The 26,037-nt window shown below is 40.2% G+C and overlaps 1 protein-coding gene across 2 annotated transcripts in view; it reads right to left on the minus strand.

Moving 5' to 3' along the window:
- CDKL5 (cyclin dependent kinase like 5) overlaps positions 1–26,037 on the minus strand; it is a 257,239-nt gene that overhangs the window by 207,609 nt on the left and 23,593 nt on the right. For both annotated transcript variants that reach the window (XM_075263752.1, XM_075263751.1), the window contains exon 2: positions 12,451–12,487. The gene's annotated coding sequence lies outside the window, so the exon portion shown is untranslated. The remainder of the gene's footprint in view (positions 1–12,450; positions 12,488–26,037) is intronic.

Consider the following 26,037-nt stretch of genomic DNA (forward strand, 5'->3'; position numbering starts at 1 on the left):
TTTTGTGCATTTGTACCACAGGATGATTACATACTGAGCTTACGCATTTCTTGAATTTAGTACCATAAATAACTATTGTTCCGAAAATTACGGGTTGAAATAATATACTTTTGGTAATATCTGTGCACTAATATATTGATTTTACTCAGCAGTAGATCCTTTTAGCTAAATGTATTTGCAAGTGCTTCATACCCCTCACTGACAGGATAAAACCAGGCTTTTCTAAATGCATTTATTATAAATATCAACTTATATGAAGTTGTTTCATAGTTACATCTTTTTGGTAGAATAACCTAAAGCACAAAATGTATAGAAATTAGTCAGAGAAGACAGTTCAAGGACACGTACGGTGACTGTGATAAACTATGTAGCACAAGGAAATACAATCTAGTACAATACAGACTTTCAATGTAATGTTCACATTATCATCAACTTCTATTTATAAAAGTCTGTTCTGCATAATGGTGAGAAGAAAAAAAAAACGAAAAAAAGAAGAGAGGTTAACTAAGACTAAAATATACAGCAGAACGTCTCCAGAGGACTATGTCTTTGAGAAGACCCTTATCCAGACCAGATTTCCTGTGATAGATTTTTGGTTTCACCATAAATCATAAGTACTGTCCATTTCATTGAAAAGATCACTTCTCCAGAAGACGTTTTTTCAATGCAATTTTAGGTGGTTGTCTTTGAGATATCTTTGTATAATATTTGTAGAATTAAGACTCAGGAGAGCAAATGACAATGAACTGAAAGGAGCAAATGAACTGTTCTGATTTTCATCTAACCATGAAGCTACAACTGTAACAGATGACAACCTTGTGGTTGTCCATCTTCTAAATCCATTACCAATCAGGGGTCTTGTAAACAATGTAGATAATAGAATAAAGCAGAACAGATACAGTAGACCCTTCATCAATGATAGCAGATGTCTCAAAAAGAACTGCACTCCCAAGAGAATCACACGTTGGCTTTAAGGGAGCTTTCTACACAAGATGGCACTAGTGAGAGTTCGCTACAACAATAACAGTTGTCTACCAGTAGCATACCTCCCAACCGTCCCGATTTCTGCGGGACATTCAAGGATTCGGTGTCCTGTCCCGCGGTCCCAGTCGGCGGGAGGTATGTCCCGATTTCAACTCATCAGTTGAACATATAAGCGAATAAAGCAGGAGCTGTCACAGCTCAGCTCCTGCCTTACTGCTGTGCTCCGGCTTCGGCGTGTGTAGGCGCGATGTGATGACGTCACATCTGGCCTATAACTATGTGAGTGGAGTGAGAGAGTGGAGAGAGCGGCGGGGGAGCGTTGGAAGGGGAGTATAATTATTTGTGTTAAACATTGAGGGGAACGAAATGTAGGGGGCCTTTGAAACTTGGGACATATGGGGGGGAGGAAACGGAATGACACTGGGGCAGATGAAGGGGGGAGAACGGCATGGCATGACACTGGGGCAGATGAAGGGGGAGACATGAATCTGGGGGCAGAGATGGGGACATGAATCTGGGGGCAGAGATGGGGGTGACATGAAACTGGGGCAGAGATGGGGGGGGACATGAAACTGGGGGCAAATAAAGGGGTTATATGAAACAGAGAGATGGAGGGGGATATAATTTACAGGTGACTGTAGGAAGATCATACTGTGTGGGGGCACATGAAAAATGAATGAGAATGGGCAGAGTCAACATAAAAGTGGGCGGAGCTAAGTTTTCCGCAGCGCGCACACGCACCACATATTTTGTCCCTCTTTTGGCTCTTCAGACCCGGTGTGTAGTGCTTCACTGAAAATGGAAGCTAAGCAGAGGCTAGTCTTTGGGAGTCCTGTTATGCTATATGGTGTTGTTAGGCCTCCTAATATTGTAGACCAATACAGAAATAATACTACCAACAAATACTACTGACAAATGTATACAGTGTGGTAGATTTGGAATGATAACATCCAGTTGCCAATTTAAGTATTCAAAAGTAATAAGTAGAAAAGTAAGAGAAGAACCACACAATGACAATTTACGAGCCAAGATGCTCCGGAATTGTTATTTCATGGGAAAATATTTACCAAAAAAAAGGGCAGGTTCTCTTTAAGCTTTAACCGGCATGAAGTCCTAGGTGGACCTATGAAATGCTACACTGTAGTACGTAATAAGTCCACAGCTAACCTGCCACCAAGTGGTCACCTCTGTCACTGGTTACAATCTAGCCTTGCAGGTGAGTCACTATGACTAATACTGAGGTTACTAATTAAAGCGCTGTTGTGACCATGTGACTAGATATATATACATATATATTTATACATACATTTTTCTCAGAAAAGATATATATATGTACCTAAATGTATTGGATCATCTAAAGAAAGCAACAAACTTGCTTTACAGTCTACTATACATTAAATATATACAGGAAGATGAGGCAGGCAAGGTCTGATGCGTTCCCACTCACATTCTATACAAGACTATTATTCTATTGTGATTGACAAGAGCGGCCTTCAAGCTCTGACAAGATATTCTCTGCCACATGATATTTCCAAGCACTTCTATGAGTCACAAATGACAGATCAATTGAAATAAAACTGTTAGAACAAATACACGAAGACCTCAGATTGAATCTGCAACTTTACTTTAATTAAAGGGATCATTCAAGAATGGGTATTGATGGCCTATTCTTATGGTGGGTCATGAATATCAGATTGATGGGGGGCAACTACAAGGTCAGCTGTTCAGAGCTGGCAGTAGATGGTTACATACAGTGTACAATGGGCAGTAACAGTGTAGAGAGTCAAGAACAGCAGAAGGAGAAGGGTCCTGGGTGTCAGATCCCCAATGATCCATTCTTGGACAACCCCTTTAATGTCTGCATTGTAATTAATAAGTGTGTTCCACTTTCCACATTTAATGAGAAAAAGATAAGAATAATGGTGATACCAATTTTTCCTTTCTTCTGATTATATTCCAAATTCCGAACAAATGGAGATTTGTTTTGGGCAAACAAAAATGGTCGATGCATTATATTCTTCAGTCCTCAGGGTTTAATAGGTGGAGTCCCAGGGGAGGTGTCACAGATAAAAAAAAAAAACATTCATGCTCATCTTATGTTATCTCTTTTGAGCTTCCTTGCACCGTCTAGCACACCCGTGATGTCATGTGCCCGGGGTAAGTGCTGAAGCCTGAAACTGAGCCACGGGTGGTCACAAGGGCATGCCATGTGACAAGACGCTCAAAGGATACAACGGAAGATGAGTATAAATGCTTTATTTTTTCCCCTCCCCTAGGCTACTTCCACCTATTATACTTTCAGGTCTGAAGAGACCCCACAGTATAATAATTTAATTTTCACTTAGATATAACTTTGGCTGTGTTTGCCTTAGGGTCAGTTCACAGGAGGCCACCTCATGTTCCGATCCAAAAACCAAGTAGTCACGACTGAAATCCGGCGCACTCCGCTCCGGATTAGGCCCAATGAATGGGTCTAGTCGGGAGGAGACAGTGTCTTCAGGCCCGAATTGCGAGGTGACTCGGCCTGAAGAATGAGCATCTCGCTTCTTTTTTCCAGGAGCTGGAAGAAACAGCTCCTGGAAAAAAAACTTTTGAGCGGCTCCCATTGAAATTGAAGTCTTTTTGGTCAGGGCTTTGAGGCGGATACGGCCTCAAAATCCTGACAAAATAACTCCGAGTGAACTTAGCCTAAGAGAGCTGGATATTGGATAGTTTTCTAGTAATCCTGAGAGTGTTCTACGATATGTTTAAAGGGGTTGTCCCATAACAAGGATCCTGTCTATATTGCTAGTTTATGTGGATATAAGACTTTTCCTAAATAAATTGGTTTATCAAAACTGCTTTGTTTGGCCGCTATCTTAATTTATTCACTTCATTGTTGACACTGGCCCTTGGGATTATCTGATCATTTGTCAATTGACATAGCTGCCTGCTCTCAGGGGGGGAGGGAGGGGCTGACAAGCAATGGAGCTCCTCATATAGGGAAGGGGGAGATGAGAGCTCCGTTATTACTGTGCTGTCTATCTTCAGCTTTTCCACTTATCAGCCGGTTTAATTGAATTTGGCTGATAAGGGCGGAGATAAGAAGTCTGTTACATCTGTATGTAATGCAAGCTGACTCAAATGTAGCTCTGCTACATCAGTTTCCACATCAGTGTCATACTGTGGATCATAGCAGATAGAGCAAGTAAAACCCCGCCCACCAATGTGCGAAAAATACAGGAAGTGAAGAGAGTACAGAGCCTTCAGGCTGCAGAACAAGAATTATGGGAATACTCCTTTAAGCCATTTTAAGGTGTGGTTGTTACCGAACCTATTCACCCCAAACAAATCTTGGACTCGAGCCATCCTGTGGAGACCTGAGAGATTCACCCACCACTAGTTATAAAAGATGCATCTAAACTGCCCTGTGTGAGCCTAGCCTTATCTGCCAGCGGTGATCTAGAAGCATAGAACAGATTGTCTTGCTGTGCAGACTCCAGGTCAGAGCTGGGTGAATAAATATGTTCTCAGTGCTATCTCTGGGATGTCTCTTACCTACTAAAACTGCCTAATAAATGACTGATGTCACACTATTGATTTTTTTTTCTGTATTTTAGTACAAAACTTAAAAAATAGGGCAATTTGCTTAGCTACAAAAATGCCTGCAGTTTAATGTGCAGTATGGTTTACAATAACTTCAGCTGGGTGTCGGTTTCTCTTTGTAGCTGTGCCTGTAAACAGGTTACACACAGTGTTTCTGTATTGTGTATAAGAACAATAGCAATATAATGGATGTGATGGATTGTTCTCTGGATCTATATATTTTAATCATATATGGTAAAAATTGCTTGAACCTCTATCTTTGGAAAGCCATGTACCCATGTCCATAGACACTCCCTATAGGGCCTCTGTGGGCTGCCATATTCTCTCCTAATACTGCCTGCATTAAAGGATGCCTTGATTTTTATCTTCCGCAGCATCTTTATTGCATTAAAACAATGCAAAACTCTACTAAATGTGCTACAAATACTTCATGTTAAAGGAACCTATCAGGTGGTTTTTGTCCATCATAAATTGGCGACATCATGTGCAGGATGAAGCAATGACATTTCCATTGCTGCCCCTCTGTAATATTTCTGGTACAGCGAAATGAAGTTATAAATGTTTGAAAGCTATATGTAAATTATCCTAAGTAGTCAGAGGGGCGGGGAGCAGCTTCAGCCTAGTCACGCTGTCCCTTTGCTAATCGCACCATCATTGACGGATTGACACCTTCTCTATGACATCTAGGGAGACATTATTTTGACAATATTTCCTATAGTGAAAAAGAAGAATGCAAATCTCAAAGGAAATGCCAACCCAGCCTTGTAAAAAACAATTTTGGCAGCTCTTTCTATCTAGCTTGCAGAGGTGTGCGGATACTGGCAAACCCCCCTCATATTTGGTGGAGATACCTCTTTCGACACGCATCAACGTTCTCAATTACAACTGACCAAATCAATTACATAAACTGGCCCAAAAGATCCGCTCATATCCATATTCCCTCTATTTGGGAATCCTAATCACCATCTTACAGGTCAAGGTTAGAGTTACTAAGATGGTGATGTATGAAACAATATCCAATGTACAGAATAAGTCCATGGAGGCTTTCAATAAAATCTGGCAGCCTTGGATTACCTTCCTGGATGTACAGGGACTTACCCTGGCTATGAACCCCCTCAACTGAACCTTCTGTTTTGGGTGGTAACATAGGCACCTTAATAAATAACTGAATCTTTCCATTTCCCCACTGCATTCCTTCTCCCAAATTCTGTTTGTCCCAATGGAGTTGTGTGGGACCTCATTTTTTAGCACTTTTTTCTTTCTATTATACATATCTATTCTATTCTATTCTATTCTATTCTATTTCTATTCTGGTACCGCCTCCCTCTCCCATTCACTATAATGGGACACAGACTTAGACTAATCTTATAGTGATTAACTGTCTTAATAAGTTATCAATATAAAAAGCCAGAAAACCATTTCAAGAAGTGGAATTCATGATCATGTGAATGGGATCTAAATTTCTTTCACAAATGTATGGCCCTTGTATACATTTCATGTAATATACCCAATATAACCACTTTAAAATACTGTTTTTAATATATGACCCCCTCCCCTGCATCAGTAGAAACAGGTCACCTATGATCATCTATGGAGACATAACCTGTCGGCATCCAAAGCTGATTTTCTGCCATGTTTAGGAGAGCATATTATCTAACAGATTTCTGCAGCTCAAAATACCAGTGATCCAAATGTGAGCTCATATTCAGAAGGCTGCTGCTGGAGCGAGAAGACCAAGTTCCTCGTCCTACGCTTCTGTTCTCATAGAGGTAATGTTGGAAAAAAAATGACACTGCAACAAGAACAGGCAGTGCTGGAGGCTTGTATAGAGAACTGTGTGCTTTACATTATTCATATACAGTCATTTCACTTGTAAATGGGATATACATTTGCAGCTATTTATGCTGTCAATAGCTTCATTCTGCATTTAAACAATGAAACACAATGTAATGAAAACTCTCCAGGAGGGCATATGCAAAAATGATATTAACATATGTGAAAGTGCTAGTTACAAGTTGCTTAGTATCTTTGTACATATGGCATTTTGCTAAAGAATAAGGCTTAAAGGTCTATATTGTATACATCAAGAGTACTATGATATTTTACTGCACTTTATGTGTGTATAAAACCGAAAATGTAATAGGAAAAGAACAAATTATTTTACCACTGAGAGCTTAACCACACTGTATGTACATAATATGGCTTCTAGTATAGGACATCACATCTAAGCTACATCTCTGGTACAAGGGCCTTAGTAAACGTGAGCCAATGACCACATGTAGATATTCTACTAATATTATAAGGGCTCGTTCACACGGAGTAAATGCGCCACGCATTGTGGCGCGTTTACGGCGCGTGTATGCCGCGGTTTTTTACGGTGCGCGATTACGCCGCGTTAACACCGTTAACGCGTTTACTCCGTGTGAACGAGCCCTAAATGTGATAGTTTGTGAGTTTGGACGTTTGGGGGAGAAAATCTAATTTGTTACAAAATTCTAAAACAACAAGAGCCATGAAGGTAGCCAGAAGTCAACAAGGTTCTCCTCAAGTGGAGCTCATGGGGATCATCGGCGCCAACAACACACTCATTATATGGCTTCCCACCGAGCTGCTGAGATGCCAGAACAATCACGGGCACAGTGTGAGGAATGAGTTCAGCGACAGGCCAGCTTGACAGCTGCTGAAATGCCGGAGCAAGTGGATCATCGGCGCCAACAACACGCTCATTATATGGCATCCCAACAAGCTGATGAGATGCCGGAACAATCACAGGGCACAGCTCAAGGACCGAGTTTAGCGGCAGGCCAGCTTGACAGCTACCAAAACACTGGAGCAGGTGGATTATCAACTCCAACAACATGCTCATTTATATGGCATCACAGCGAGCTGCTGAGATTCCGGAACAATCACAGGCACAACGTGAGGAAAAAGTTCAGCAGTAGGACAGCTTAAGAGCTGCCATAAAGGCGTAACAGGCAAACCATTGACGGCAGCAATTTTCTGAATATAGGCGGATCATCGACGCCAACAACACCCAGACAAAGTCGCAGACAGAGGCTTGCATAGGCATAAAGCAGAAGAGTCCATGGACTTAGGGACACACATGTAATATATTACTGCCTGGTCTGCTCCATCCTATATTGTAGTCTTCAAACTATATTATATTGTATGTTATTCAGCTGTCTCTGTGTTATATTAACTTTAATTTCTAAATTTTTCCACCACTGACTTCTAGAGAAAATTTGGCTTTATCATTGGGAGACCCGTGCTGAGATACCATCCACTAAAAATAAGGATCATATGAGTTTATCTGAGATATGTGTTCCTTCCACGGTGATCAACTTTACTCAGCTTCCTACAAGAACAAACAGAACCTACCCAAGGAAAGCCAAACTGAGCACAACACGGAGCTGAGATCTTCTGCCGCTTCATTTTAGAAATCGGTGTGGTCTCTGCAGTAGGACCCTCCACTGATCAAAATGTCTAACACATAACTAGGACATGTCAGATCATTCTAAATATATCCATTATGTATGTAAAGCTTCTAATTCTATACCTAATATTGTTATAATGGGATGTCTGAACTATCATGTAGGACAGCCTCAGTTCTTGACTATGGAACTGATTGGACCTTTACTGCCCCTTAAAAATAGGCAAACGATACTATACATATAGAATACATATATAATCATGTCATATAAAATACATATAAAATCAAATATCAAATAACTGTATGTTCACATGGCTGAATTTGGAACTGAATTTGAGGCAGATTCCGGAATTTCCTCTAGCTGATTTTTTTTAACTAGATATAGTAAACGTCATGCTGAGTCTTCAGGCAGATTCCACTTGATAAATCCGCTAAACTTACTTGAATACTCTGAACAAAAAAAATATAGCCCTTAAAACTGCAAGTACCCAAAATGTGTCCTGTCCTGAACCAGGTAAAATGTTCCCGTACCGAAGTTGTTAAAAAATGGAAAAAATGCAATACCATGTTCAAAGCCCAAAATACCCTGGGCATTAAGAGGTGAATGAGGTGATGATGTCAAAAAACACATGGGTCAGTAAGAAACGGGGTAACAAATTGGGTCAATTAGAGCGCGCGGGTAAGCCAATTTTACAGTCTTTTAAATAGAATAAGTAGACAAGGTGCTATCTGTTTGTTGTTGTTGTGAGCAATCCTTTAGGCTGTATTCACACGTTGTATTTGGTGTGTTTATTTTTGCATCTGTATGGATACATTACATAAATATTTTACTTTAACTATACAGCATTAAGTTCTAGGTCACATTAAGTGGCATTTTTTTGGAAAGCTGTAAAAATAATATATACAATTCTGTTTACATACAAAATATAATATTAGAGGTCTGTTTCTTCAGACATGGATCCTTTAGGAGATTGCCTTTGCAGGCCACATGTCAGTGTACTGGGACTTATTGACCAAACATGCCATAAGGATTCTGGGAAAAGAATATGCAAATAAGTGGAAAAGAAAGAAAACTTATTCTAGTAAACACTGTTTGGAAGATAGCTCCCTATAGATCAATGCTTGGTGTGACTTGTGGCTGTCTGTAAATGCATTTTCATATATGCAGTTTTATATTTAGCAAACAAGTAAAACAAGTTACAAGTAATAATATAATCCATATCCCTTCTTACCAGGAAGCGGACAAATAACAGTGAGGCATGCCCCTTTTTAAAGAGAACCTGTCAGGTTGATATGGGCCACTAAACTACCCACAGCTCCTTATGGACAGGGGTATAGTGCCCCAATCTGCTCTGTTTTAAAGCTACCCATGCCTGCAATTACAAAAGTAAACCTTTATATTTACCTATAGACAAGTATGATTAATCTCATTGGACTCATCTCTGGTGCTCCTAGCACTAGCATAGTTCTTCAGTGAAGCTGAGTACGACCACCTGAGGTTTGGCGCATGCGCACTGAAGCCAAGATGTACTCCTGTAGCTTTAGTGAATGACTACGTTGGCATGGGAAATACAGCGGCAGGGTGAGTATAAGGGTAAGTTCACACCGGGTTTTTTGGACCGGAACCTGAGGCGGAGGCCACCTCAGGTTCTGGTCCAAAAGCCGGGTGGCTGCGACCTAAAGCTAGTGCATTGCACTGGCATCCAGCCGCGCACTCTGCTCCAGATTAGGCCCAATGAATGGGCCTAGTCCGGAGGAGGGAGTGCTTTCAGGCAGAATCGCGAGGTGACTCAGTCTGAAGAATGAGCACCTTGCTTCTTTTTTCTGGGAGTCGGAAGAAACGGCTCCCGGAAAAAACTCCTGAGCGGCTCCCATTGATTTCAATGGGAGCCGTCTTTTAGGTCAGGATTTTGAGGCCGTATCCACCTCAAAAATCTCCGTGTGAACGTACCCTAAAGCTTTGTTATTTCTAGTGCAGGTGTATACGGCTTTACAACAGGGTGATTTAGGACACTATACCCCCATTTCATAAGGATCTGTGGGTAGTTTAATGTCCCAAATTACACTGTTAGGTTTCCCTTAACATATAGCCAAAACATTCAGTCATATCCTTGCATAATACAGAGCTAACAGACAGTAAAATAAAAGACATTACCATGCCCAGAAACCAACATTCCTAGTTTCATCCATCAGCCCATACATAGGGGTCCAATCTGTAGGCAGCAAGTTACAGAGTAGAAGGAACTGACTAGAATGATGTCTAGGTATGTGCAAAAAGACTACTGAAATCTCTGCTCTTTCTTTCTATATTGACTGTTTACAGTATATAAAGATAGCTGTCAATCTGATTCCCTGGAGATTGGAAAGCATTTACCATGTGACAGGTTCCCTTAAGGAGGACATTTCTTGTCCTCCAACATGACCTCTAAGACTATAGAAGAGTACCTGCACCCCCCAGTAATGAGGCAGAGCTGGAAGGCCAGCTCCTCTGATATTGGGTGCCAAATATAATGACACCAATATCTCTGGAGCTAGGACAGATACTAGTACAACTGAAAGTGCCATAAATTCAGCACACTGTCAGCTTTGAAACACTCCCAATCTTAGAAGACATGAAAGGTACTCGAACAGATAGTTCACATATAATAAATAGTCACATTCCTGCTTTACAGGTACTAATCTAAGCCACACCAATACATACCAAAGTACTAACACATAATACATCGAAAGCAGATTAACAAATAGTTAACAGATACTATGTGACATACTTGCTAAACAAATAGCTAGGCTCGGCACATCTTTCCTTAACCTACGAACCTTAAATGGATTGTCCAGGTTCAGCATTATATGTTATTGTTTGAATAATAAAAAGTTATGCAATTTTCCAATATATTTTCCTAATAAATTCCTTGTTTTCTAGATCTTTGCTTGTAGTCATTCATTGTTTACTTCCAGTAGATAAAAATTAGTCCATGGTCATGTGATATACAGTCCATGGTCATGTGATGGACACACAGGTGCACAGATATTACAGTCACAGCTCAGTAATCAGACATCTGTCTTGTAACAAGATGTGCACCTGTGTGCTCATCACATGATCATGGACTGTATATCACATGACCATGAACTATAGATCACCTGACCAGGGACTGATTTTTATCCACTGAAAATAAACAAAGAATGACAACAAGCAGAGATCTTAAAAAACACAAAAAAAAACTAATATAGCTGCCTGCAGATTGGTCACTCTTCCTTTTGGAGGAGATATTCTGACCAGACTTTTATCACAGATCAAACCACCAGGTTTCAGGAAAACCAAGCATTGATTGAAGCTAACTTCCAAACAGTGGCGTGGGAACAATTACTCCTTTTTTCCACCAAGGAGGACATATCTGCATATACTTTTCTATAAGACCCTTCACTAGGTGACCAGAAAGGGTAGTAGACCTTGAGGATACATGGTAACCTATCTGGAGTTTTAAACTTTATGTTAGAATGAAGAGCGAAGGGGCCCTTTACATATCCCCTGTAGTCAATGCACACCCATTGAGAATAGTTATAGTAATGGCACATATTATACAGTCAAACATGGAATGAACAATTTTTCTACATGGAGCAAACTTAGAAGGACATAGTCTACACCCTATTTATCAGAAATACACAATATAAACATTTTTTGCCTTTGAAAAAAAGTTGAAAGTGGTTGTCCCATCTCAAGGATCCTATCTATACTGGTAGCTTATCTAAATTGAAGCCGTTTTCTAAATATATTGCTTTAGAAATGCTGCTTTGTTTGCCTGCTATGTAAACTTATTCCTCCCATTGTTTACACATCGTTGCTATAACCATGGACCTGGGAGATAGGACAAGTAATGTCACTTACTCAGTGCCAGCAGGACAATCCATTCAGCTAATTGCACTTTGCTTATAAAGCTGAGTCTCTTATCTCTCTATGTAAACCCACAGATAACAGGGAGTCTGTTCTGTACAAGAATCTGCATAATATCTGACCTTCAGAAGTGTTTGTCCTGTTCAGCAGGAGGGAGGGGGAGGGAGAGATATACAGGAAGTGAGAAGCATATACTGCATACAGCCTGGCTGAAAGGCTGCGATGGGAGAAACAAATATTATGTAATCAAATATGTAACTATAAAAGATAGTTGTGTTCATTCCAAAAAAGTAATATTAGCACAGAAACAGTGGAATTAGATGATTTATCTACGTTCTCATTTGCAATGGGGTTTCTTAGTGTAATCCATATGGGAAAAATGTTTTACTTTGCATAGATATTAATGCAATAATATTAATATGCACTAATTGAACCTAATATGCACCAAATACACACACATATATTATATATATATATATATATATATATATATATATATATATATATATATTTTAAATCTTATTAGGGAAAGCAAAAGAAGAGAAAATTAGTATACACTTACCCAAGTCAGTTGTCTTAAAACACCATGTTGGCTGCACCTATAAGGTCAAAAATGAATCAATGAGCGCTTAAGTTTCATGGACTGAGGTAGTAAAATACATATAATATATAAAATACATATACAAATAAGGCTGCAATCACATCTGCATCACAAATGCCTCTAGGAGCTAGGTCAGAATCTATCAAAAATATGGAATGATAAAGTAATTTCCAGGAAAATGGCAGACATGTTATAGTAAAACTGATGGACCCCATAATAAGGAACGACATCCGTTGGGCTCTGTCCGTGTCCATCTGCCCTCAGTTTCCATTTTATTTTTCTGTGCTTGTGACAAAACAGAAAAAAAATTGAAGCCCACCCACTGCAGATGTGAATTAAACCTTATAAAACATATTTCAAACTCTGATCTTTTTTATGTGGTTTTACAATTGAGAGCAACACTCTGAAGCTAAAGATACACAGTGACCTTGGCTATGTCCCAAGAGCATCATGATGCCCTGCAAGCTGCAACTAATGAGAGGAGTCACATTAAAGGGACTGCAAAAAACACTAAGACAAAAAAAAAAAAACACAACCTGATTTTTTGCCACTGGGAGTATTGGTCTGGGTCATAATGTGCGGCCAAAGTTGCCCTATAGTCTAAGACTGAAATCACATGCTTTTTTTATGTGCCATCTCTTGTGCTTCCATTGAAATAAATGGAACAGGAGTGAATCTGCATCCACAATGGGGGTAACACACCCTCCAGAATTGTTAGGGGTCTCATCATTTGGACTCCCACCGATCCTATGGATAAAGGCTAAATATTTTTTGTGCTATAAGCAATCTTAGACAGGGCGGGGGGTCTGACTGTCGAAAGCCCAGCTATCAGCTATATAAAGAACCCCTGCATTGTTGACATCGGATGCCAGCGCTGCAGTGCTCAGTGTGATGCCGATGTAATGACAACTCTTAATGTAAGCCAACAAAATTTTAGGTGCCCCATACATAAACTGTCAGATATAATAACAGGAATGGTTTTGTATATTTGTTCCTCTGTAAGATTATAAACATATGACCTTATAAACATAATAACCTTCTGACGGCAATAATTAAAGCATAATTATTAGCTATAATTGTTACTGTTGTCATGTCCCCTGGGACGAATCTGCTGCTTACAAGCAAATTGCCATGAACATACTGTCAGAATTGTATCGTCATGATGACCATCACTGCTGTAAAGTACAGCCAAGCTCAAGATGAAAAAACATCCCTGGCAAAACTATAAAATGGCTGGTAAATATGCAGTTTGATGATAAAGTAAAACATTTAAAGTGGATCTGTCACCTGGTCTGAAAAGCTCAATGGCATACATCTAATAGGTGCTGTCCATCCAAATCTATCCAGCCATTCCAAAGATATAAGCCTTTTAAAAGGTCCATTCATATGGAGGAAAATGGTGAGGAATTTGGTGTGGAATTTCAGCGCTGAAAAAAAGCCTGCCACTGACTTCAATGGGTTCCTGTTATTGCTAGCAGAAAAAGGAACCCGTTGAAGTCAATGGGAGGCTTTTTTTTCAGCTCTGAATCAGAAGCGGATTCCACACCAAACTCAGCTCCATTTTCCTCCATGTGAATGCCCCCTAAGGGGGCATTCACACGGAGTAACGCCGGGCGTGTATTACAGCCGTACACGCCGACGCTACGGCAGGCTGCCGAACACTTCCCATTCACTTCAATGGGAGCACTCGTAAACGCCGCTGTTACGAGCACTCCCATTGAAGTGAATGGGAAGTGTTCTGCAGTCTGCTGTAACGCCAGCGTGTACGGCTGTGATACATGCCCGGCGTTACTCCGTGTGAATGCTCCCTAAGGGTTGATGTTAAATGTGTTGATGGAAATTAGGGTATACTAGCAAAGTGAGCAGTAAAACACATGATATACAGTATAGCATGCATATAGAACCCCAGCCCAGAACATTTCATACTGTTACTGCCATTGGGCTAGTATAACACCAAAAGGGCATATATGTTTGGAGCGACTGAATGGATCTGGATATAAAAACGCACCAAAACCCTCAGGGTGATAGCATAATGATAATATACTGTATGTCTTTTCAGACCTGATGACAGGTCGTCTTTGACCCCCTTCCCCACAACTAGACGTAATATTGTTCCGTACTTAAAAGGGCTTTTCCTCGAATACCAATTTATTGTGCATTATTGTGTGTTCCTTATTTAAATGGAGAAATGGTTGCTCATGTGTTCAATCTCTACAGGACTGATGGGGATCAAATATAGCACCAGGCTATCTTCTTCAGTCCTGCGAGTTCAAACAAGGAATATGGGACTCCCCTCATGACTGGTGCGGGTCCAGGGGTGGGTCCTCCAGTGATCAAACACTTACTGTATGTGGAAACATCATAAGTTGTTATCCTGGGACAACCCATTTATATACCCCAGATGTACTGTTTAAAAAAAAATCTCATGCCCTGTTAGTGTAATTGCCATCAGGAAAACAGGAGAAACCTTGTTTCTTGCAGTTAACCCTCTTATACTGACAAGATCATGGTTGATCACAGCACTATGGAGATGGCCTGGAACCACACACGGGTCACAAAGCTGTAACTTGTAAAGGCCTGTTAGGGCATAAGCCACCCAGCTTTCCTGCACTCTGGAATGGCTATCTAAGCAGAAGTGACATAGACATAGGGGACACAAATCACTTTCTATATTTGATTACTTTTTAATTACAGTATTTTTCTTAGGTCTGATTTGGAAGTGTGATTTATAGAAAAAGTGCAGCAGAAGAAACCTTTCTATTCTTTGCAGCTGTCAACCTTGAATTTAGGGCAGCGATAGATGGAGATATGTTGTGTCCATCCATACAGCATAATGAGGCTGCAAGAATGGCAGGAGCCCTGTAGCAATGTACATCACGGAAATTGAAACCAGCACATAATTCAGTTTATACTTGAGCATGTTCGTACAAAAAGATTTGAGCATTGCTCGTATATAATATAGTACATGGAGTCTTCATGATCTTGTACCTTGGGTAATGACCTTACTAGTCACATGCAATATGCCCAGCAACATCAATCAATAGGGGCATATTAGATTATTACTGTGCTTTACCCACTGGAGAATCTAATATGCTTCAGACATTGCTGCTTTTACCTAATGCAAATAAGAATGTCTAAAATATATCAATATATGGCACAAATAAGAAATGACAATACATGTATACCATAAATGTTAATGTATACCAAGCTCATGGGGGTTACATCTGCATGCATAAACACCATAAGTATAAAGAGATGAATCTACTGTTCTGACAACAGGCAGCCAAAGAAATGTACTGCAGAATTTCTTTAAAAAAACTCTAGCACTGTTTTTCCGTCCCTGCACTCCTCACCTGACTTTCTGTCACTGTCCAGGCTTCATTCATGTACTATATACTCTTATCCCTGCTATAGTGTCTACTTTGCTCCTTATCCAAAACCATCTTGGATTTAACGTTGCTCTTTTGCTTTGCTCTGTTATCAATACCATGATACCTGAACACAGCCTCACATGTACAGCTAGAGACTATACTATATGTACCTGCTGATGAGCAGTGCAATCTCCTTCTCTCTATAGTCTCCAAAATAATCTGAGCTCCTGCCTCCTTCATTATAGCTGTGTGACATCCTCAGCCCCTTTCTATCAAGTGGTGCAGGGCTTAGCCGGAGACAGTGGGGCCCCCATGAACAGGAAAAACCATTAGGCTGAGGGCTCACATTGCAGAAACACAGCTTTTTTTGTTGCAGATTTTGCTGCGTTTTTTTGAGCCAAAACCAGAAGTGGATTGAGCAGAAGGGAGAAGAATAAGAGCTTCCTATATATTTCCCATTCCTTCTGTAGCCATTTTTGGAACTGCAACAAAAAAAGCTGAATCTGACAAAAAACCCTGCATTTTCACAACGTGGGCGGCTTAGCACCATGTAATGTCCTGCAGCAAAAAAGTGCTTTGGGAAAAACCGTAGCGGCCATGCATCACGGTTCTTCCCACAGCGCTTTAGACAGAAAGTTTGCAGAGGTTTCCTCTGCGGACTTTCTGTTTCAATTATACCTATGGGGAAACCGCCGGCATTTCCATAGATATAATTGACATGCTGTGATTTTTAAAATCGCGCCGATTTTGTAAATTACGGCATGCCCGCAGCACAGTTTTTACCACAAAGTGGCCATGGGATTCCCCAGAATCCCATCCACATTGTCTTGACTGTAAAATGCCGCGATTTTACCTGCAGCAGAATTGCTGTGTGTTTGCCCTGTGTGGCCCCGGCCTTAAAGAGTTTTATAACATTTTTTTTCTGTATTTTTAGTTTCTAGAAAGATGCTAACTGAAATAGTAAAACCTATAAAAGTCAATGTATGAATCATTTTGGTTTGCTGAGTTTCGAGGATTTCTGACATTTTTGTTACAATGCAGCTGTCTCTGGTTATGGTTTTATTTATGGGGTCTTCCCATACAATTCTCTATAATGGATTAGTGGTCCATAACTACTGGTTTCCAAGTCTTTCTGGGTTATTGGATGATTATAGGCTGTTTTGGGGTCCTAAATCCCTTCTGTTTGCTTTGATTATATCCCGAGGTAGACAGACGTTTCTTTTCACTATACATTAAATACCATATAAGTGTAAATTCACACATGGTAGATTTGTTGCAAAATATTTTTGAGAAGTTTCTCTCTGCCGGGTTCAGAATAAAACAAAGTACAAACCTGGTGGACCCCATTATAAGTGGACAGGCTCTCCATCTTTCCCGTCCCCATGCAGACCAAAATGAAAGACCCAAACACTAGTGTGTATGCACCTAGGGTTATCATATATCTGTTTTCCTATAGATATCAGTATTTTTAATTACCAAGTAAAGCGCTTCCGCACACACAAAGTCATTACATTGAACTCCGGTCATCTAATACTCTGCTATTAATTTCCTTTTCACCTGACATCAACAGAATACAAAAGGCGTCATAAATTAATATTATCAATGTGTCACGTCCGTCCTCGACATAACACAAATAATTAATAATGTATTATTGACTTTAATTATTCAACACCTTAGACTTTGTCCCCACACAATACACACACCATAAATTATACCCCGATACAATCAATGTCAGGATACTATCCTAAAGGATGAATTTTTTATGGTGTATATTGTATAGTCATCTATGGTATGTAACAAAGTACACAGCCAGGTAGTGTATACAGTGTGTTACACAACTGATCTGAACTATGTAAATGAATATGGCCTTGTGCTGCCTATCAGTATTACAGAACAATATCGTGTTTTACCAGCGGTTACTGTAAATGTTTATGCACTGTTCACATTTACATCATGGCTTCTGCTTATAACAGAAGCCTAAATGCTTTGGCAACTTGGTAACTGATAGATCTAAACACAAGAGTAAAGAATCTTCTCAAACGTTACCGCAGGGCGAGAACAATTGATCAAGGACGGACTCTGAATGGATTTCTCTCATATAGACCCTTTAAACATCCCTTACGATTAAATCCTAAATGCCATGTTCGAACCCTAAAAAAACATCTTAGGGGTGCATTCACACTACGGATACACTGACTGATTCTGAACGTTAAGGGTGCGTCCACACGCAAAATCACGGCCGCAAAATACCGCAGCGCATACGATCCTAACTCCCATTGAAATCAATGGGAGCGTATACGGCGCGCAAACTCTCACACTCCGTATACGTGCCACATTGAAATGAATGGGCTGCTTTTTTCTCTACGAGCGCTCCCATTGAAGTGAATGGGAAGCGCTCGCGTGTACGGTTCGCTCGGCTCATTCTGAAAAGACCCCAGAGTATAATAATTATTTATGGATGTCCACTATGGGACATAATACAGTGCGCAGGGGCCACTGAGGGACATAATACTGAGTGCAGGGGCCACTGTGGGACATAATACTGTGTGCAGGGGCCAATAAGGGACATAATAGAGCGCGCAGGAAAGCGGTGGAGGGGGTCGGTCGAGGTCTTCGGCGTCGGTTGCGGGGGGGTGGGGACCATGTCAAAGGTTCGCCACGGGGCCCCTCCATTCCTAGTTACGCCACTGCATCCCAACCTCAAAAGTCTAGTACTATACCGATAACTTGTCAATATATCACTTTCAAGAAAGGCATCAAGTCCCTCTTAAACTATAAAAAAAACTATATTCCTATCTCGTCAAACTATTCCTCTCTTGATACATTCCATTATTTAGTTGCCTTGGCAGCAGCTGCCTGGCATTAGTTGCTGAAGTTTACGGTCTACCAATATCACCAATATCCCAAAGTCTTTTTCAGTGGCCGTTTCACCCAGAGTTTTATAAGGTAATATACAGTTATAGAACTTGTTTCCATAGCCCAAATTCATAGACTTGTCCACATTAAACTATATTTGCCAGTTCTCCTCCCAGCTTTTCCCAGCTATTAGTAGTATATGGCGGCTGTAATAATCTCTAAGGCCTAGTTCACATCTGCATTTGGTGTTCCATTTGGGCTGCTTGGGGACCCACCGAACGCATGAAAAAGTGATTAGTACAGAAACCACACAGACTATATAGGGGTCCGTGTGTTTTCCGCACGAATCATACGGAGAGAAAAGTAGTGCTTGCAGTACTTTTCTCTCCGCATGATTTGTGCAGACACCACGTGGATAACACACGGGCCCAAGTTTAGTCTATGGGGTCCATGTTGTTTCTCTGCTGCTTTTTAATGCGGTTGGTATTCCGTTCAGGGGGCCCCCAAGTCGACTACCCAAATGTAAATGTGAACCAGGCCTTACTCCGTTACTTAACCCCTAATAGGACCTCAGATCTAGTGACTGGCTGAAATGGTCTCATATCATTATTGAGGCAGGAAATAAAGACCAATGGGGAACCATATAGAGCAGGGGTAGGGAACCTTTGGCTCTCCAGCTGCTGTGAAACTACAACTCCCAGCATGCTCCATTCACTTCCATGGGAGTTCCCAGAACAGCAGAGCCAGTATGCATGCTGGGAGTTGTAGTTTTGCAACAGCTGGAGAGCCATACGTTCCCTACCTGATATAGAGACACCAGGAGCAGAGGAGGGATCAATGAGGTGACTTTTTTAAAATTTTTTGCCCCTTTATGAATAATTTTTATTCGCTGGACAACACATTTAGGTAGGAGAGGTAAACATCTATTTAATTTTTCTCCCATTACTTGATTGTTCTTTTAATATCATGTTCGCAACAACAATTTTTAGTGTGCCGAAACAGCACGAGCATGCTATAATATAGCCAGGAGTATATATTTCAGGTCAGCTTCCAATACATTTACTGGAGACAAAAGTCACATAGCGTGCGTACATCATGCACTCAAGCTTTCTATCACAGCTTAGCACTAGAGTGGAATTAATCTTGCCATGCTTGCCTAAGAGCAGATGTCTGAACAGAGTTATTAACATGTGTCTGCCTATAATCAAAGCCTGGTCGCCCTTAAAATAGCATCTGCTTGCAAATTGGATTCTGAGGAATTGGAGTTTAGTAACGCGTTTCTTGTATCTGTGCCAGAGCATTCTATTTGTGGGCGCATCCATTGTTATCATGAGTTAAATGGTTATTCCCATAACAGTCTTCTATGGCAGAGATTGGAATAGCCCTGTCTCTGCCTCCCTAAAGTAGTCAGGAATTGTCAAAACAGCAAAGTAGCTACTCTGTCTCTGTAACTCCTGCAACTATGTTTGGCCAAGATGGGAATACCCCTTTAGGCTGGGGCCCCACATTACGGAAACGCAGCTTTTTTTGTTGCAGATTTTGTTGCTGTTTTTTGAGCCAAACCAGGGAGTGACCACAAAAGGAATGACAAATATGTGTGTATATATATATATATATATATATATATATATAGCTCTTACACTTCCACCTTCTGCTCAATCCACTTCTGACTTTGTCTCAAAAAACCACAACAAAATCTGCAACAAGAAAAAGCTGCGTTTCCGCAACGTCCCAACCTTAAAGACCAACCTAGTGGGTGATGTTCTGTTTGTTGTAGTTTAGGAACCCACAGCCCAATCTCTTACCAAGGGGTATACACCATGTCTCTACAGGGTACTTTTGATATCATGTTGTCTTAATGTAGGGAGTAGGAGGTAATTTCCTTAGCGATGTTGAGAAACATTGACTTGAGTACAGCTCTGTCTAAAAATGACATATCTTCAGGAAAGCTCCTTTTCCATAAAATAGGTTGTCCCATGATGTAAAAACAAGGCCCTCCACATCAGAAATCACTCCACCAATCATGTGCAGAAGGACCCTTATACTCTGACAGAACTATAGAGCATGTGCGACCACCAGACTAAACACAGTAGGTGGACAATATGAAAAGTAAGAAGGAAAACACCAGGGGGAGCCATAACCAGTATATAACCTCTATATCTACACACAGGAGGATTCCAAATAAAGACTTCTTATGGTTTCAGTGATCTAATGGAGTAAAATAAAATCAACTCCAAAGAATTCTAACTTAGTGACCAGGAACTATTTTACACTCAAGATTAATGGGTAATGGATTTTTGCGTCTTTTTTTTTTTTTTTTGTGCATTATTTTTCATTTTCTACTAACATAGTTTTTTGGGGTTTTAGTGTGTATGGCTATTTCTATAAAGATAAGATATGCGACTCTCTCTAGGAAAAATTCCATCCTATAAAACATTTACTTCTCTCCTCACTGTACAGAAATGGAAATACCAGGAGTTACACTGACAAAAATGTCTATGACCTGTTTCAGTCAGCGTGTATCTTGCTTCTCTAAGAATCTGTTTGCATACTGTCCTTTCCATAGCTGTCAGTCTTTACTGCCTTGTTCCTTTTGTATTTGGTTATCTGGCGCTCCTATACTAAACCAAGTATGCTCACAAGACAGGTGTCCTGCATCCTGGAAGATAAAGGTTATACATAACCACTCCATTTCATTTCAATGGAAGGAGAAGTCAGCCAGAAAACCAGCTCTAACCATAATGGCTTTAGATTTTCACTTGGATCTTTAAGAAACAGGTCATTATGCAAAACAATCCCAAAAATGAAACTCAGGTACAAGTCAGAATTGGGTACCTGTCAGACAGTACAAGTCAAAATCTGAAGTCCGGCTAGTAATGTCACCCATGCCAGCTTCAATCGACCTTACTGCTCACAATTCAGGGTTGTTTGCTAATAACTGTAAGTTTCTTGGACCACAGATAGATGACGATATTCCCCTGATGTACTAAGCTTTGCTTTTTGCTCACTAGAGATTTTTTTTCCCTACTTTACCCTTAAAGGACATTTGGAAAGGGAGGATGAACTGAATCCTATTATCCTGAATTGTGGTGAGAAGCAATTGTCAAAACAAGTGCTTTATGGGGATAAGGATCGTGGGTTTGTCTAACAGGTAAGGTTTTGTCCCCTTCAAATTTGTCAAATAATTTAAAAAAAGACAACTGTATCGCCTTGGGCAGCGGCGTCACAAAAAATAATTGTGAACACCATGAGAACACTTAGCCCAACATCAGTGTTAATATCATGTAACGCATGCCTATCTCTTCCATTGTAATTTATTCTAATCTATTGTAAATCACATTGCTAAGCAGTGCCAGCCTTGTCTTCAGATTCTATCTTTAACAAAATAACAGGTGTGATGGACTCACCCAGAGAAAGAATCTGTGAAACACCTACTGTATGACTGCTGCTGTGACAATAAAATGCATTGTACGGATTGGAAAACAAGCAATGATAGGATTTAGGAAGGCAAAATCATTCAACCACTGAAAAAGAATATAAAAGCAATTTTCACCACTCTCGGTCTTAATAGGTGCCACACTACTGATTCTGGCCCAGTTGATATCTTTTCTGTAGCCCCCACCATTCCTGAACAATCAGCACATTTAGTTTTGGAGGCTAATATGCTAATTAGGTTCTTTACATACAAATGGGTGGAGACAGACAGGAGCAGACTAGAGGAGTGAATTAGAGTCCCGACACTATCCAGTCAGGGCCAGGCAGTGTCAGAGTTCAGGTTCACTCCCAGTTGTCTGTTCCTGCATCACTCCTCTTACCTGACAGTACAGAACCTAATTAGCATATAAGCCACCAAAACTAACTGCACTGGTGGCTCAGGAATGGTGGGGTCTATAACTTAACTTAGCTTTATGGACATCATCACATCGTGTTAATCCCTATAATTACTGGAGACAACCAAAACCCATGTGAACCCCTTGGTCTAGTATTAAATGTTAATGGTAAGTCTGAGAATGTTAATGTTGAAGTCTGAGACATATTAGCTCTAAACACCATGGATATTGGTAACTAAGAAAACCGTTGCCTATAAGACCAGATCATTGTGCAGCCCATACACATGGATAGAGATTTCAGCAATAAAACGGTGATACATACAAGAATATGAAAGGAATAAGATGCCGGAGTTCAATGCAATCAGACTTGTAGAGAATAATAGCAATTCTGTCCACTTCTTGTTTCAATCTCGGATGAACCACCCGGTACCAGGCTGCATCTTGATTGGAATGTGATTGGCACTTACATGAATAGCAATAGTTTCTTACTCATTCAGAGTGTTCACATTCATTCCTAGAGATGAAGAGGAGGATTATTTCAGGAACCTGGCCTTGGTTCCAATACCCCGTGGAATCACTTGACTAGATACTGCATTAAGTTGCTCTACAAAGCCCTGATATAATAAGCAGCCCACCACCTGAGAAACTAATTGGAATCCATACCAAAGGGCTTTAAGGATTCCCATTGAACATCACTAACAGATCAGCTTTACTGTGACTATCCATTTGTTCAGAAAAAAGACCTTTATTGGAACCACTGATATTGGAGTCCATTGTGAATCGCTTCATTGTGTGTGTACGTCCTCTAATCCATTTTAACGTTTTCATCTTCTAATAGGGTCATGACAACAATGTGGCTCTGCCGAGTCCAGTACTGACTTCTTGATCCATAAGTCAGGGGATCAATTCATTAAGGCTTTCAAGATCTTTACTTGTAGATATAAGCAGATAATCATTGATAACTTCTTAAGACTGCAAATTAGCTCTCCTCTAGAAGGAAGAAAACTGTTTTTCTAGTGCTACATGCTGGTAGCTAACATGAAATGTGACAAGCCAAACCAGACACCCATCTGTAGGCAACTGAGCAGGGTATTGATTGGCTTGGTTGGCTCCACTCAAGCAGCTTTGGTGGAGTACTGGATCTCAATGAGAAGATCACACTGCAATGTTCTATGGAAAAAGAGTATGCAAATTAGCTCCCCTCCCGATGGAAGATCGCTGTCTCTCTAATGCCACCAGGTGGTTAAAGCTGGACATTTGTCCTAGTCATGCAATGGTTATGTTGGGATACTGTCTGTGGTGAGCTCCATGCTGGAGAATAACTCCCATCCCATGTATGAGACTGGGATAGCACTGGGCAGTACTGTCAGTGACCGACTGCTTCAACCCAAGTGTGAGAAGGAATGTTATTGGAGGTCCTTCCTCCCAACCGCGGTCAGGCTGTATAATCTACATGAGGCTAAGCAAAGAGCACTCCGCACAGAGAACTAAGTGATCCTGAAGTCTTTTTCTTTTTAGTTGCTATGACTCCTAGTATCTTTTCTATCTGCTATTCTGAGTTTGTATGTGTTCTTTTTTTGTACTATATTACTGTATTATCCATGCTGCTATAACACACTGAATTTCCCCATGGTGGGACTATTAATGGATTATCTCATCCTATCTTATATTACAGTATGTGTATTAGAGCTGTCCCATGTTTCTTGTGTATTCATCACATGACCAGGACTGAAAGTAAATAATGATCTTTCCTATTGTGTGACAGCAAACAGAGCTCTTGAAACCAAAAGGAAATGATATAGAAAATATATTAGTACATTATATACCATGATACAAAATACATAAACTTTAGTAGGTTAAACCCCTTTATATAAAACTCAATTTCTAATACAGCTTGTTAAATTCAGTTGCATCCCTCCATGCCCTAAATACATAACTTAAACCTATATGTTTTTTTTTTTTACATGATAGGACCTGGATGCTTCAACAACACAGCAACAGTTTATTATCAATGTGACTGGGCAGAAAGATCAGGGAGCTTTATAATTTATTCCGAACCGCACTCAACAGTCTAAACAATCAATTCTTGAAAGTGTCAATGATAAAAGATCAAAAGCATTACAAAGAAGTGATGTAATGCAAAGTTCTTAGGCCCCAAGGCAGAGACTGTAAGGGACAGTTCACATCTGCGTTTGGTACTCCAGTCGGGGAGTCTGCTTGGGGAACCCCCCAACGGAAACCTATACGCATAGACTATAATGGGGTCCATGTGGTTTCCGCTCAGTTACATAGTGTACGCACAAATCATGCAGAGAGAAAAGTACTGCAAGCAGCACTTTTCTCTCCACATGTTTCATGCGGAAACCACATGGACCCCATTACAGTCTATGGGGTCCATGTGGTTTCTTAGCTAACCGCTTTTTAATGCATATAGGTTTTCATTCGGGGGTCCTCAAGCAGACTCCCCAAATGGAATACTGAACAAAGATGTAAACCGAGCTTAACTGGATACCCACCAACTACACAGGAATGTCAGGAAATAGATATAACAAATACAGTGCTGTCATAGGACAGGTTTTATAAACACTGTGAAGCCAGAAGAAAGTCTTATTGCATTCAGTGATGTCTCAAGACAATTTTAACAAACACTGTGAATCCATGGGAAAGGATAACTGCATACAGTGATGTCACAGTTTGATAATAATATGCACAGTGATATTACAAAACAGGGGTAATGTAAAAAATGAAGAGATGTCACAGCTTATGCAAAAGCGTAGATGGGTAAAGCTAGGTTCACATTGGTTTAAGTCCATTTTTCAATTATTCTAGGATCAGAAAATGAAAAACTGTTGCAAATGGCGTACATTTTGTCTGCATACGTCATCATTCACTATAATGTTAAACACAAGATGGAAGCTTTTTTCCATCATTGAAAATAAAGTCCTAAATTTCAAGAAAAAAAAAAAAAAGTATAATTCGGAAGACTAATCTTTATAGCATTCAAGGCAGTGTTGTCGTTCAGATGACATCATGTCTAGCACAGATACTCACTGTACATACTTTCTTATAAAGAACATACTGAGACGTATTTGCCAAAATTACTAGTTTATCATTTTTGTCAATACAGATGTGTCCTTGCTTAACTTTCTTTGGGTCTAAATATCTAGAGATGTGGCACAAGATGACCAGCTTTTCAAAAAAAACCTGATTTTGCAATCTATTGTATCCTAAGCCTTAGATGTTTAGGTCATACAGGTCTCTGCTGTTATCATTACATACACCGACAGCATAAACACCATACAGTACATTATGTTCTAAATAAACCTGCATTTATATGCAGAAAGTGTGAACAGCAAACTATTATGTTCCCAAAGTATTCAGCTAACAGTTTGATGGAAAAAATATAGCAGAATTAAACACTGTGCACGCTTGTAGCTTTTCACATTACTGAAGTATGACAGGGTTGAAATAAACAGCATTTCATTTTCTAT

The sequence above is a fragment of the Leptodactylus fuscus genome, chromosome 2 (genome assembly GCF_031893055.1).
Source record: "Leptodactylus fuscus isolate aLepFus1 chromosome 2, aLepFus1.hap2, whole genome shotgun sequence".
NCBI classification, from domain to species: domain Eukaryota; kingdom Metazoa; phylum Chordata; class Amphibia; order Anura; family Leptodactylidae; genus Leptodactylus; species Leptodactylus fuscus.